A 12,230-nucleotide genomic window follows, 5' to 3' on the forward strand; every position below is an offset into this window, starting at 1 on the left:
TAAGAAGCTGAGGACGGAGAGGCTGTAATCCGCAGCCAGAAATTCATATGCGTAAGCCGAGTGAAATTTTGAGTAATATAATTCTACTGCGCTGCCTTTCAAGACCCGCGCCGAGGGGAATACTAATTGGCAGGAGGGCGGCTGCTTCTGCAGATGCGGGATCACGGCCCAATTACAGGGCCAGACGCGATTCATCGCGGAATAAATTCATACGGCATGGCCTCATTGCGTATTCTGGGTGCCAAATTTAAAATTCATCTGCGCTACTCCGTGTAAGCTCTTTTATAATAATAAGGACTCTCGAGAGAGAATGCCCGAATTTCTGTAAATAACACAATGGCTTTGTCAAATTCATACATCGTACTCAGGTTATCTCGTTAGAAATAAAATGATAATGCGCTTAAAAGTCGTTAATAAGGTGACATTATTCTAGTCGGTGCGGTACGAGACAGGATGTCCCAGTTGGTGCAGGTATTCTGACAGACAGAGACACTATTTTATCGGTCTCATATGTAGACAAGGCCACATTTTGGCCAACTAAGAATATGTAAAGACTATAAGCTACAGGAATCAGCAGGAAAATAAAAATCCATGTCTTTTAAGTTAAAGGACCGCGAAATAATTATCGTTGTTATTAATAATGAGACATTAGAACAAATTAAATATTTGATCCGTCTGGGATGTGACTTTACGGATTAATGTGATAGAGACACAGAGAAGAAACTACTAAAATTTTTTAAAGTCTCTGGAATAATAAATAGGTGCCTGAAACACAAATATAGAAAGTGACAAATCGAATTTTATAAAAGCATGGCTTTTCTCCTGTTTACAGTACGGAAGTGAGTTATGAGTCGGATATAAGACAGTAGAATTCAGACAGCAGAAATGATACTTCTTACACCAGTAAAGAGATGTTGATATTAGGAATGAATAGACTACGTATAAATTAGTAAATAATATCCGCGAAAACAAAACAAAATGATTTGAAGACATTAACAGAATGAGTAGAAAAACAGGAATATCGTTCAGTAAGTAACACAACACTATTTTTTTTATGAAAGTAGGTTTGTTTTATACAGGATTCCAATACAATATATTACCACAATCTCCGTTCAATGTGACGACCTTACAGCATCTTACTGAGAGGACCTGTATACCCACCTTGTACACTATGTGATCAAAAGTATCCGACACACCATAAAATATACGTTTTTCTTATTAGGTGCATTGTGCTGCCACCTACTGCCAGGTACTCAATATCAGCGCCCTCAGTAGTCATTAGACATCGTGAGAGAGCAGAAAGGGACGCTCTGCGGAACGCACGGACTTCGAACGTGGTCAGATGATTGGGTCTCACTTGTATCACACGTCTGTACGCTAGATTTCCACTCTCCTAAACACCCCTAGGTCCACTGTTTCCGTAGTGACAGTAAAGTGGGAACGTGAAGGGACTCGTACAGCACAAAAGCGCACAGGTCGACCTCGTCTGTTGACTGACACAGTCCACCGACAGTTGAAGAGGGTCGTAATGTGTAATAGGCAGACACCTATCCAGACCAACACACAGGAAATCCAAACTGCATCAGGATTAACTGCTAGTACTATGAGAGTTAGGCGGGAGGCGAGAAAACTTAGATTTCATGGTCGAGCGGCTTCTCATAAGCCACACATCATGCCGGTAAATGCTAAAAGACGGCTCGCTTGGTATAAGGTGCGTAAACATTGGAAGATTGAACAGGGGGGGGGGGGGGGAAATGTGTGTGGAGTGACAAATCACGGTACACAATGTGGTGATCCGATGGCAGGGTGTGGGCATGGCGAATTCCCGGTGAATATCGTCTGCCAGCGTGTGTAGTGCCGACAGTAAAATTGTGCGGCGGTGGTGTCATAGTGTGGTCGTGTTTTTCATGGAGGGGGCTTGCACCCCTTATTGTTTTGCGAGGCACTGTCGCAGTGTCGCGAATAGTAGAAGATAGAATTAAAATCATGTAGGCTGTAGGCTGGAAAATTATTGCTACAGATCAAGCGAGGCGGACGTGACCAGACTATCTCATGTGTAATGTGTAATGTGTACTCGACTAACAAGAGCGGAGTATGCAGTATCACGAGGTTCAAGCACAGTTAGTGGCAACCCTTGGACACAGCAAACAGTGGAGAATGGTTAGTTCATCACGTAGGCATCACATGCTGCCGCGTGACTAGCCTACTCAGGGCTCAAAGTTCGGGGGTGCTAGAACCTTCTAGAACAAGTGGTGCAGAATGCACTACCCCCTATAAAAGCGGATAGCCGCTAGATCGAAGGACAGTGATGGAGTGAGGTACTTAGGACGCTGGTCCACGTTAGTCTGCGTAGGGATGCTGCAAGAGTTGCAGGAGAGTATTGAGCACAGCAACAAGTAGGGACTTAGGCTGAATCGACACAGCTGACACTTAGTCTGGTGCGCTCGCCTCTGCTGTATTAGGACTTAGGTTTGGGAAGTTAGGAATGGCAACTGCATAGCTAGATAGACAATCATTGGAGACTGTATATAGAATCTTATTTAAATCACAAGTGCCAGGGGTACTTCCAGTATAATCGTTCTATACATCGAGTGTTCATACATGAAAGCTTCCCTAAGATCCTATCCGAGTTCCGTACTCTAGCTCACCTTGCAGCCTTCTCTACAACGGAGCAGTGAGGAGTTGGCGGCCCACACCACCGAGACCTCATGCCAAGTAAGTTCTCTGACGCGCACCAGCGCAGTCCTTCCACTCCCTCTCAGGACACGTCAGTGGGACACGACAGCAGCACAGGCCTACAAGCAGCTTCTTGCTTCCATCTATTGGAGAGTAATTGGGGGATGGCTATTGCATCTTTCAACACGATCGAGCACCTGTTCATAATGCACGGCCTGTGACGGAGTGCTTACACGACAATAATACCGCTGTATTGGATTTAGCCTTCACGGAGTCCTGACCTGAATCCTATAAAACACCTTTGGGATGTTTTGGAACGCCGACTTCGTGCCATTCCTCACCGACCGACATTGATATCTCTCGTCAGCGCTGCATTCCGTGAAGAATGGGCTGTCATTCCCCAAGAAACCTTCCAGCACCTTATTGTACGTGTGCCTGCGAGAGTGAAAGCTGTCGTTAAGGCTAAGGGTGGAATGGCACTATATTGAATTGCAGAATTACCTATGAAGGGCGTCACGAACTTGTAAGTAATTTTCAGCCAGGTGTCCGGACACTTTTGATCAAATAGTGTATCCCTTTACTGGTCGACACCTGGGTCAACGTCTTGCACATCAGTAACCTCTCCATCTTCGACGTTCTGCTTCCCGCATAGTGCATCCATCATTGGTCCAAACATGTTGTTGTTGTTGTGGTCTTCAGTCCTGAGACTGGTTTGATGCAGCTCTCCATGCTACTCTATCCTGTGCAAGCTTCTTCATCTCCCAGTATCTACTGCAACCTACATCCTTCTGAATCTGCTTAGTGTATTCATCTCTTGGTCTCCCTCTACGATTTTTACCCTCCACACTGCCCTCCAATGCTAAATTTGTGATCCCTTGATGCCTCAAAACATGTCCTACCAACCGATCCCTTCTTCTAGTCAAGTTTTGCCACAAACTTCTCTTCTCCCCAATCCTATTCAATACCTCCTCATTAGTTACGTGATCTACCCACCTTATCTTCAGCATTCTTCTGTAGCACCACATTTCGAAAGCTTCTATTCTCTTCTTGTCCAAACTAGTTATCGTCCATGTTTCACTTCCATACATGGCTACACTCCATACAAATACTTGCAGAAACGACTTCCTGACACTTAAATCTATACTCGATGTTAACAAATTTCTCTTCTTCAGAAACGCTTTCCTTGCCATTGCCAGTCTACATTTTATATCCTCTCTACTTCGACCATCATCGGTTATTTTACTCCCTAAATAGCAAAATTCCTTTACTACTTTAAGTGTCTCATTTCCTAATCTAATTCCCTCAGCATCACCCGACTTAATTCGACTACATTCCATTATCCTCGTTTTACTTTTGTTGATGTTCATCTTATATCCTTCTTTCAAGACACTGTCCATTCCGTTCAACTGCTCTTCCAAGTCCTTTGCTGTCTCTGACAGAATTACAATGTCATAGGCGAACCTCAAAGTTTTTACTTCTTCTCCATGAATTATAATACCTACTCCGAATTTTTCTTTTGTTTCCTTTACTGCTTGCTCAATATACAGATTGAATAACATCGGGGAGAGGCTACAACCCTGTCTTACTCCTTCCCAACCACTGCTTCCCTTTCATGCCCATCGACTCTTATAACTGCCATCTGGTTTCTGTACAAACTGTAAATAGCCTTTCGCTCCCTGTATTTTACCCCTGCCACCTTCAGAATTTGAAAGAGAGTATTCCAGTTAACATTGTCAAAAGCTTTCTCTAAGTCTACAAATGCTAGAAACGTAGGTTTGCCTTTTCTTAATCTTTCTTCTAAAATAAGTCGTAAGGTCAGTATTGCCTCACGTGTTCCAACATTTCTACGGAATCCAAACTGATCTTCCCCGAGGTCGGCTTCTACCAGTTTTTCCATTCGTCTGTAAAGAATTCGCGTTAGTATTTTGCAGCTGTGGCTTATTAAACTGATAGTTCGGTAATTTTCACATCTGTCAACACCTGCTTTCTTTGGGATTGGAATTATTATATTCTTCTTGAAGTCTGAGGGTATTTCGCCTGTCTCATACATCGTGCTCACCAGATGGTAGAGTTTTGTCATGACTGGCTCTCCCGAGGCCATCAGTAGTTCAAATGGAATGTTGTCTACTCCCGGGGCCTTGTTTCGACTCAGGTCTTTCAGTGCTCTGTCAAACTCTTCACGCAGTATCTTATCTCCCATTTCGTCTTCATCTACATCCTCTTCCAATTCCATAATATTGTCCTCAAGTACATCGCCCTTGTATAAACCCTCTATATACTCCTTCCACCTTTCTGCCTTCCCTTCTTTGCTTAGAACTGGGTTGCCAACTGAGCTCTTGATATTCATACAAGTGGTTCTCTTCTCTCCAAAGGTCTCTTTAATTTTCCTGTAGGCAGTATCTATCTTACCCCTAGTGAGACAAGCCTCTACATCCTTACATTTGTCCTCTAGCCATTCCTGCTTAGCCATTTTGCACTTCCTGTCGATATCATTTTTGAGACGTTTGTATTCCTTTTTGCCTGCTTCATTTACTGCATTTTTGTATTTTCTCCTTTCATCAATTAAATTCAATATTTCTTCTGTTACCCAAGAATTTCTATTAGCCCTCGTCTTTTTACCTACTTGATCCTCTGCTGCCTTCACTACTTCATCCCTCAGAGCTACCCATTCTTCTTCTACTGTATTTCTTTCCCCCATTCCTGTCAATTGTTCCCTTATTCGCTCCCTGAAACTCTCTACAACCTCTGGTTCTTTCAGTTTATCCAGGTCCCATCTCCTTAAATTCCCACCTTTTTGCAGTTTCTTCAGTTTCAATCTGCAGTTCATAACCAATAGATTGTGGTCAGAATCCACATCTGCCCCAGGAAATGTCTTACAATTTAAAACCTGGTTCCTAAATCTCTGTCTTACCATTATATAATCTATCTGATACCTACTAGTATCTCCAGGATTCTTCCAGGTATACAACCTTCTTTTATGATTCTTGAACCAAGTGTTGGCTATGAATAAGTTATGCTCTGTGCAAAATTCTACAAGGCGGCTTCCTCTTTCATTCCTTCCCCCCAATCCATATTCACCTACTATGTTTCCTTCTCTCCCTTTTCCTACTGACGAATTCCAGTCACCCATGACTATTAAATTTTCGTCTCCTTTCACTACCTGAATAATTTCTTTTATCTCGTCATACATTTCATCTATTTCTTCATCATCTGCAGAGGTAGTTGGCATATAAACTTGTACTACTGTAGTAGGCATGGGCTTTGTGTCTATCTTGGCCACAATAATGCGTTCACTATGCTGTTTGTAGTAGCTAACCCGCGCTCCTATTTTTTTGTTCATTATTAAACCTACTCCTGCATTACCCCTATTTGATTTTGTATTTATAACCCTGTAATCACCTGACCAAAAGTCTTGTTCCTCTTGCCACCGAACTTCACTAATTCCCACTATATCTAACTTTAACCTATCCATTTCCCTTTTTAAATTTTCTAACCTACCTGCCCGATTAAGGGATCTGACATTCCATGCTCCGATCCGTAGAACGCCAGTTTTCTTTCTCCTGATAACGACGTCCTCCTGAGTAGTCCCCGCCCGGAGATCCGAATGGGGGACTATTTTACCTCCGGAATATTTTACCCAAGAGGACGCCATCATCATTTAATCATACAGTAGAGCTGCATGTCCTCGGGAAAAATTACGGCTGTAGTTTCCCCTTGCTTTCAGCCGTTCGCAGTACCAGCACAGCAAGGCCGTTTTGGTTAATGTTACAAGGCCAGATCAGTCAATCATCCAGACTGTTGCCCCTGCAACTACTGAAAAGGCTGCTGCCCCTCTCCAGGAACCACATGTTTGTCTGGCCTCTCAACAGATACCCCTCCGTTGTGGTGTCACCTACGGTACGGCCATCTGTATCGCTGAGGCACGCAAGCCTCCCCACCAGCGGCAAGGTCCATGGTTCCAAACATATGGAACTCTAATTGGCGGGTTACGGTCTGTAGGGAGCATGCAGAAGAAATGTGTAATGAAGATTTGTGAGCTCCCCTCGAGTGAGCATACTTGTGTGAGGCCTTGCGATGTCATGGAGAAGAAGTTCGTTTGTGTTTTTGTGGCAACACAGACTCTGAAGTTGTATGTTCAGGCCTGACCATGCTTTCGTTCACCGCCAGGTCTCTGTAGTCATTCAGTAAGCGCCTATGAATATCTGCGATGCCCAGGTTCTCCATCCAAAGAAAGTTACTGTCTGGTCTCTGCTTGGAACACACCTCCGCACCCCCTTTGGATGGTTGCGTATAGAACCACCACCTACCGGAACTTCGTGAAACTACAGGGACTGAAGCAGGAATACTTCACGATGTCCCAAAACAAGTTCCACATTTTTGCAACCGAAACTAGGCGACTAAAAAAAGTATCTTGCATAACTTATAGAATTCCTGTCGTATTGCCTCACTAACTCACTACATACATACATACATACATACAGACTAGAAGGGAGAAGCAGTCAAGCAAGATCGAGGTAAAGATAGGTATCGCGACAGGCAGATGCGTGACGTTTGAGTGTAGAAGAAAAATAAAAGTACGTAATTATTATTTTCCTCCTTTCCTTGACGGTATTAGGTAAAAACCATTTTAGATTCTTAAGTATAAGGGTGGTCTCTAGATATGTTGGAGACTATGGGACCAAAAAAGTACTTGCTTTTTTTTAATCAGCTGAACCTTCTAATCTAAAAAAAAAGATATCACGCAACGTTGTTCTCTCTCTAAAATAATGAAAAACTGAGTGTTTAGTTGTAATAATTAATTTCATGTACAAAGTTGTACTCAGTGTAATTCGCGTTAGGAAAGATGTTACACCATCGCTGAAGACATCTCTTGAAACTCTGAAAAGAAAACCAGCTTCGGATCGCCGTGCCTTTATCATAGCCTCGTTCACCATGACTTACTTCTCAAGTCGTTAACTCCTATGCTTGACCTTCACTAGACCAGACTATCAGAAGGTGAATGGTGCAATTTCCGGGCTTCATTGCATAATCCAGTCCATTATGATGATGAACTACATTTTATGAAAATGTATTGATCAGTTATAGTACGGTTCATTTGAACTGCTTTTAGATTCCTTTCTGTTCTCATTAATGGCTTTTCTAAGCTCTTGAAACATCTAAAACTACTGCTCGCAATTAATTTAACTATGTGTTCCAGATAAACAAGGAGAATTAGTTCTTTGTCACAGCTGTCGCAGATATAAAAATAGTCCCAAAAACCAATTTCGACAACCGTATCAGAAGGTGTCCGCTTCGTTATAGGGCAAATGCCAGAACTGGTAACAATATCTCATTTATTCCGAAATGGGAAATCCTGTGTCCTACAAAAAGTTACCCTGAAATGTGGTTGAAAACAACAGCGGCTCTAAATTGACCTGACCGCCAACCGCCTTCCCTACTCCTTGAAGTAGAGAACGAAACTCTGTCAACCCCAAATCTAGGGTTAGCGAAATCCCGTTCTTGTCGGGAGCTCTCGATTTTATAAGACCTTGGAGAAGGGGTGAGACACCATTCGTGGAATGATTATTCGTTTTCAGATCATAAAATTAGTTCCACCTTTATCTTTCATCCCCAGTTCCTAACAAAACGTACACTTCCTGTCCTACAGAGAACTTAATCCTGAAAGACACTTAGTTCTTTTTGTGGTCTCATCTTTGTGGTTATCTGTAAGTATCTGACATCTAGCTCCCTCATACGTCGGAAACAAATGGTTGATCGTTCTAACTGCTTTTAATCATTACTGAGATGCGTAGAACTAAATACGTCTGTAGACGTGAATTTTACAAATTTCAATTTCAGTTTATTGTTCTATTGCTTGTATATTATACGATATATTACTGACTGAAACCAGTGTCTTATCACTAACCATTATTAATTATTTACTTATTGTTCAAAAAGTAACTTTAACGTAAGCCTACTAACATATCCGAAAATGTTAAAAAATCAACTAATATCGTTGGACTGTGGAAATGCGACAATGTGTAGTGACAATGTTAAGCCTACTAACATTTGCCTGCTGTATAAAGCAGGATTTGTGGCAGATGTTGACGACAGTCTACAGTGCTTGTGCAGGTGCAAGTCTTTTAAAGCACACCGTTCAGAGCACACTGTTGAACATAGTGTTCCACAAGAGACGAACCCTGCGAGTTCCCATGTTGGCTCAATGGCGTTGTCAGTCGCGATTGCAGTGGGCACGCGATGATCGAGATCGTCCTGTGAATCAGTGCAGACGCTTCTCCTGGTCGGATGAACCACGTGTCTTGATATACTGGGTCCAAATTCCTCTCCGGATACGCCGGCATCAACGCTAACGTCTACTGGAAAAATGCAACGCGCCGCAGTTGCAGACATGTGGAAGCAGTATTGTACTATGGGCCACATTCAGCAGGCTTCCACGTGTTTTGCGGTTGTAACCGAGGCACCAGGTGCAAATGGTGCAAATGGCTCTGAGCACTATGGGACTTAACATCTGAGGTCATCAGTCCCCTAGACTTAGAACTACTTAAACCTAACTAACCTAAGGACATCACATACATCCATGCCCGAGGCAGTCTTAGAACCTGCGACCGTGGCAGCAGCGTGGTTTCGGACTGAAGCGCCTAGAACCGCTCGGCCACAGCTGTGAAGTATGTGAACCTTATTGCAGACCTCGTGCATCTTTTCATGATTACTTTCTCCTTCGACGATGGCTATCTTCCAGCAAAATAGGTATGTCAGAAGACTAGAATTGGGCCACAGAGGCATTAAGAGGATAAAAATAAGCTCAGTATGACGTCTGGGCCACCAGAGTTGTCTGAAATGAACCTTTTAGAACAAATCTGGGACGCTAGCGTGCATCGGCTCTACGCTTACATAGACACCGGCCCATAATTTACGGAAAATACACGATATGTGCATAGAGATCTGTATCTCTGGAAACTTACCAGAGACTTACAAATTTAATGCCACGTATAATCCATGCTTTATTGCGTTCCAAATATGAACCAAAACGCCTTTAAATAGGTGGTCAGAATATTTTGTTTCATCAGTGTATCTCTGACGTCAGTCTGTTGTGTGATTTTGAAACACATTTCATGATCCTCTGTAGGGATAAACTTGGACTGTGTGAAATCCATCTCGCCCTGTTCGTCCACGAAAGCACGAGACCAGCATACCTCGGCGCACTAGGTTGATCCTGTGCTACTTGAAACTCCGCATTGTCGTTTGTTTGTTTTTTTTTTTAAAAAAAAAGATAAAGTGATATCGGACTAGTGAATTAAAGAGGTTCAAGCAAATCCACCACTCTTGTAGTTTTAACGAAGAGGAATTTTCAGACCTGAAAATAATTTCGGGCTCATCCCAAGGGAATGCTGTTGTTGTTGTTGTTGTTGTTGTTGTTCAGAGACTGGTTTGATGCAGCTCTCCGTGCTACTCTATCCTGTGCATGTCTCTTCATCTGCGAGTAACTACTGCAACCTACATCCTTCTGAATTCGCTTACTCTTCATCTCCCTCTACGATTTTTGCCTTGCACGCTTCCCTCCAATACTATATTGGTGAGCCCTTGATGCCCATGACGTGTCCTACCAACCAACCCCTTCTTCTAGTCGAGTTCCACAAATTCCTTTTCTCCCCAATACAGTTCAGAATCTCCTCATGAGTTGCTTGGTCTTCCCATCCAACCTTCACCATTCTTCTGTAGAACCACGTTTCGAAAGCTTCTATTCTCTTCTGGTGTGAACTACTTGTCGTCCATATTTCACTTCCATACATAGCTACACTCCATACAAATACTTTCAGAAAGGACTTCCTAACACTTAAATCTATACTCGATGTTGACAAATTTCTCTTATTCAGAAACGCTTTTCTTGCCATAGCCAGTTTACGTTTTTTATCCTTTACACTAACTTGGTGCAAGAATTACCAGCTGACCTACATAAGCAAACGTATTTAAATGCTCACAAATAGGCTGAAAATTCTTTATTGTAAAGATCACACGCATGCCGTGCAAGCAGTCACTGGGTGGAAGTGACAGTGGTTTAAAAAATACTCTCTGCCACACGCCATAGGATGATGCAAGTATCGTACACTAAAGCCCCAAAGAACTGGTATAGTCTTGCGTATTCAAATACAGAGATATGTAAATAGGCAGAATACGGCACTGCGGTCGGTAACGCCTATGTCAGACAACAACTGTCTGTTTTTAGATCGGTTACTGCTCCTACAATGGCAGGTTATCAAGATTTCAGTGAGTTTAAACGTGGTGATATAGCGGGCGCACGAGGATGGGACACAGAATATCCGAGGTAGCGATGAAGTGGGTGTTTTCCCGTATGACCATTTCACCAGTATACCGTGAATATCAGGAATCCGGTAAATCATCAAATCTCCGACATCAATGCGGCCGAAAAAAGATCTTGCAAGAACGGGACCAACGACGACTGAAGCGAATAGTTCAACGTGACAGAAATGCAACTGTTCCGCAAAATGCTGCATGTTCGAAATGGTTCAAGTGGCTCTGAGCACTATGCGACTTAACTGCTGAGGTCATCAGTCGCCTAGAACTTAGAACTAATTAAACCTAACTAACCTAAGGACATCACACACGACCATGCCCGACGCAGGATTCGAACCTGTGACCGTAGCGGTCGCTCGGCTCCAGACTGTAGTGCCCAGAACCGCACGGCCACTCCGGCTGGCTGCTGAATGTTCCAAAGCTGCGCCATCAACAAGTGTCAGCGTGCGAACCATTCAACGAAACATGATCGATATGGCATTTCGGAGCCGAAGTACACTCGTGTACCGCTGATGACTGCCTGACACAAAGCTTTACGCCTCGCGTGGACCGTCAACACCGACGTTGGACTGTTGATGACTGGAAACATGTTGCCTGGATGGACGAATCTCGGTGCAGATCGTATCGAGCTGATGGATGCAGGTGATCAGTCTGGATGCTTACGTATGTGTCACTTGTCAGAGTCGTATCTAGACATTTCAGGCCGTTCGGTTCTAGGCGCTTCAGTCCGGAACTGTGGGACTGCTACGGTCGCAGGTTCGAATCCTGCCTCGGGCATGGATGTGTGTGATGTCCTTAGGTTAGTTAGGTTTAAGTAGTTCTAAGTTCTAGGGGAGTAATGACCTAAGATGTTAAGTCCCATAGTGCTCAGAGCCATTCGAACCATTCCATTCGAATCCATGGACCCTGCGTATCATCAGGGGACTGTTCAAGCTGATGAAGGCTCTGTAATGGTGTGGGATGTGTGCAGTTGGAGTGATATAGGACCCCTGACAGGTGACACATACGTAAGCATCCAGTCTGATCACCTGCATCCATTCATATCCACTGTGCACTCCGACGGACTTGGACAATTCCATCAGGACAATACGACACCCGACATGTCAAGTATCGATACAGAGTGGCTCCAGGAACGCTCTTCTAAGTTTAAACACTTCCGCTGGCCACCAAACTCTCCAGACATAAACATCATTTAGCATATCTGGGATGACTTGCAACGTGCTGTTCAGAAGAGATCTCCA

This window comes from Schistocerca cancellata, chromosome 9 (genome assembly GCF_023864275.1).
Source record: "Schistocerca cancellata isolate TAMUIC-IGC-003103 chromosome 9, iqSchCanc2.1, whole genome shotgun sequence".
Lineage (NCBI taxonomy): Eukaryota > Metazoa > Arthropoda > Insecta > Orthoptera > Acrididae > Schistocerca > Schistocerca cancellata.